Here is a 3,918-nt window from a genome sequence, read left to right as displayed (position 1 = left end):
CTGCTGACCTTAACGTTCGCAGCCCGATTCGTAACCACTACGCTACCAGAGCTCCTTATGAGCCATATAAAGCCTGCAAAATCATTTGGTGTGGCCTCTCCAAGGCAACCGCAGTTCCAGCCATCACATTGTTGTTAAATGCCATTGAGTCGATCCAACTCATAGTGACCCTGTACAGGGTTTCTAAGGAATGGCTAGTAAGTTTGAACTGCCAACCTTATAGTTCAAATGGACCTTGCGATCCAGTGCTTCATCTACAGCGCCACACTAGGAGGCCATCACATGAGGGGTGATTTAATTAAATATTTGACCAAGTATTTGTTGTTGTTAAGTGCCATCGACTTGGTTCCAACTCATAGCAACCCTTTTTAGGGTTTCTGAGAAACAACTGGTGAACTTGAACCACCCACTGACCTTGCAATCCCGTGCATTAACCCACAGTGCCACACCAGGACTCCTAGACCAAATATAGCAGGTTAATTTTTTAAAAAAAATTAAACCAACTATTTTATTGTGTGTGTGTGTCTGTTTTTAGCAGGTTAATTTTCAGTTGATAATTTTGTATGGCCCACCAATGATGTTATAAATTTTGGCAGAAAAAGTGTTCCCCACCCCTGCTATAAGGAGCTCTACTACCGTAGTGGTTATGAGTTGGGCTGCTAACCTCAGGGTCAGAAGTTCGAAACTGCCAGCTGTTCACTGGGAGAAAGATAAGGCTTTCTGCTCCCGTAAAGATTTACACCCCCGGAAGCCCTAAATAGGGTCGCTGTGAGTCAGAACTGACTCCATAGCAAATAACCAACCAATCAACCAACCAACCCCTGCTATACAGGGTTGCTATGAGTCAGAACTGACTTGACGGCACTTAACACCAACACCAACAACAAAAGCTTTAGTGTTACTGTTACCTTTGGAAGTTTCAAGTTCAGCTGCAGTTGATCAATTCATAGATGAGAAGTTGAGACTGGACCTGTACAAGAACAGAAAGAAAAGATCATCAAGAGGAACCTGACCAGAGGCTTACTAGAGATGCATTGTCAAAGTTTCTTCTTAAGTTCTCTCTTTGTGATCCATTGTAAAGAAATCAGTGTGCATACCAATGGACCACATTATCACTATTATTCATCAAGGAAGAGATTCCTTTCAGTTCAAAATAGTATTAACATTTAGATCTCACTCACTGATTTCTGATTCTTTGTTAGTTGACAATCCAGATCTCGGCTAGGAGGCCATTCCATTAACTGACTCAGTCCATTCTCCATGCACCGTGGGTAAGAAAAACTACAGATCCCAAATCCAGGAACTGTCCTGTTCTGCAGCAAAGTGGACTCCTTTGTAAGCTTTCCACTCTACTATATATGTGGAACATAATCTTGGTCAAGACTATTTATTTACATAATATCCTTTCTCTCTGAGTAAACTTATTTTGTTGATCTTTTGACAAAAACGAGAGAGAATAAATTAAGGTAGGATCAAACTCTCCTTCTCTAGTTATAACTGTCTCAGAAAGCTCAATGAGGTCTCTGTGCTTTCCTTTGATAAGAAAGTGTAACCACATAGCCAGAGCAAAGCAAGATTTGACATTGACCTAGTAGGGTTAGAAGTAGAAAACTTGTTTTTGCTTTTTATCTAGAATGTGTTTTTTATCGAGAACACACAATGTAACGATACCTTTTGTGATTGTGGTGCCCTCAATGGAAATGGGTGGGTGGATGTGGGTACCTCTGGTCTTTCTCTTGCTGCCCCAAAATGCCTAGGACTGTTTCTGTTGTTGTTATTGTTAAGTGCCGTGGAGTCGGTTCCGACTCATTGTGACCCTGCACAGGGTTTCCGAAGCTGTAAATCTTTACAGGAGCAGAAGAACACCTCATCTTTCTCCCGCAGAACTGCTGGTAGTTTCGAACTGCTGACCTTGCAGTTCACAGCCCGATTTGTAACCGTTACGCTACTGTTTCTACACAGGCAATAATTCTCATCCAATCCTCTTTCAAACACTCCCAGTATAAGACTGTTGAAAGAGGAATTGCACAAGATGGACACACACTGGTTATTTAGAGTGTTTTCTACTTCTTAAACATCTTACATGAGGCTATAGTTGCAAACTCCTAAGCAGGGTTTTGCAAAAGAGTTAAATAGGTACAGTGCTAGGGCAGGCTGAGTTCAACAGTAGATGCAGAGGTTATCACTAGAGAAAAGCCAACTGGCTGGCAGACACAAGGCTGAAGAAGATGAAATTTACCCTGATTAATTCAGTAGGGTCCAAGGTCCGGTCTCCATATTGAGAATGGTTCTATAGCCTGGTGATAGATGTACATTAACCAAACACACAGAGCTGAGTTTCTGCCTCTATATCTATCTACATCTCATTCCCTAATCAGTAATGGTGTCTATGCCTATGTAAGATACTATTGTCTCTCAGACTGCCTGTGGAGGTTGCCTGCCTGCTTCAGGTTCCTTAGATTTCGCTTTGCAGATTCATTCATTCATGCAGATGCATTCATTCACTCATTCATTCAACAAATATTTACTGATTGTGTGGCTGTACTCGGCAGCTGCTCTGCTGTGAGGCATGTGTTCCGGCACTGGTCCCACCAGCTCCTCAACTCCTCCGTTGAGGTCCGGTCCGCCGATTGACAGCCTGTGGGCCACTGCCCACAATGCAAGCCAAGTGTCTACATAGGATGTCTTAGCTACCACGTCCAGAAAAAAGACATCCAGTGCTTTTTCAGTGGCCATGGCCGCCCCTCGAAGTAGGGCTCTAAGATGGGTCCAGCTGCGAAGAGTTCGAGGATTCCAGGGACGCCGATAACGCTGTTTACAAGCTCAACTCTGCAGCAAGTACAAGATCATACAGCACACCCGAGCAGAGACAAACATAGACCACCTGTTCGTACAAAGTACAGGTTTCTTGCAGAAAATCTCTCTAGTACTAGCGTTTAGCAAGATTGAAAGGATATCTTGAGACAAGCAGGTGAAGTGACGTACGCAGATACGCACAAAGAATACACAAATGAAGGCACGATTGAGTTTCGCTACTCCTCTGACCGGAAACGCGCTTTGGATAAACTGGATGGTGCAGAAATAAATAGCAGAAACATTAGGCTCCTAGAAGATAAACCACTAGGCGGTCTTAACTCTGGAAGCAGATCCAGGTCAAGAAGAAGAAGGTCTCTAAGTAGGAGTCCCAGGAGCAGCCTTAATACATCTCCAAGTGTCTCAAAAAATGGCTCCCGATCTACGTCCACAAGCAAAGATCCATTACATTCTCGATCAAAGAGCAGGAAATACAGATCCAGGAGCAAATCTAAGCCTAAATCTGACCTGGTTCCTGGTCCTTCTCTCAAAGGAAATCTAAGAATAAGTATGAGACGCGGGGATTGATGGCGGATAGGGTGGAGGTACAGTGAATTTAGCCGTTAGCAATACTACACACTGCCAGGCAAACCAGATCCAGGGCAGAGAGCTCCAAAACTCAGAACCACAGAGCTAGAAATATTTTTTAAAGTTTGTAGGCTTATAGATACTGGAACTTAAAGCTAAAGTAAGAAATCACTTACTTTTGAATCTGCCGGGCTTAGAAGCCGGAAGCCGACATCTTGGGCGAGACCAAACTGCAAGATAAAGTGGGGGAACAGACACACCACGGAGAAACGCCACCGGAACCTTGGAGCAAAGGTGTACAATACACTCCGTCGGTTTTGCTTTGTTCTGATTTTCTTTTTCTTTTTTTTGGTATCTGGTCATTGCCAATACCACTGTTTGCGCACCTCTATTCTGGTGAATGGGGGGGGAGCCTGAGCGAGTGGACATCCCCCATCCTCACTACTGGTGGGTTTTTCTAACATACATGCAGGTCCTTAACTTTTTTTTTTTAATACTGGACGGCCAGGACAGGCTGTAGAGAGTTTAAAAACAAAA

The 3,918-nt window shown here is 43.6% G+C and overlaps 1 pseudogene; it reads left to right on the top strand.

The window, feature by feature from the left end:
* Positions 1 to 2,763: 2,763 nt before the first annotated feature.
* LOC102819085 lies at positions 2,764 to 3,407 on the top strand (annotated as a pseudogene).
* The last annotated feature ends 511 nt before the right edge of the window (positions 3,408 to 3,918 follow it).

Source organism: Chrysochloris asiatica, unplaced genomic scaffold (genome assembly GCF_000296735.1).
Source record: "Chrysochloris asiatica unplaced genomic scaffold, ChrAsi1.0 scaffold00231, whole genome shotgun sequence".
Classification (NCBI taxonomy): Eukaryota; Metazoa; Chordata; class Mammalia; order Afrosoricida; family Chrysochloridae; genus Chrysochloris; species Chrysochloris asiatica.
The sequence above is the reverse complement of the archived record's forward strand: the minus strand, read 5'-3'. Positions and strand labels throughout refer to the sequence as shown.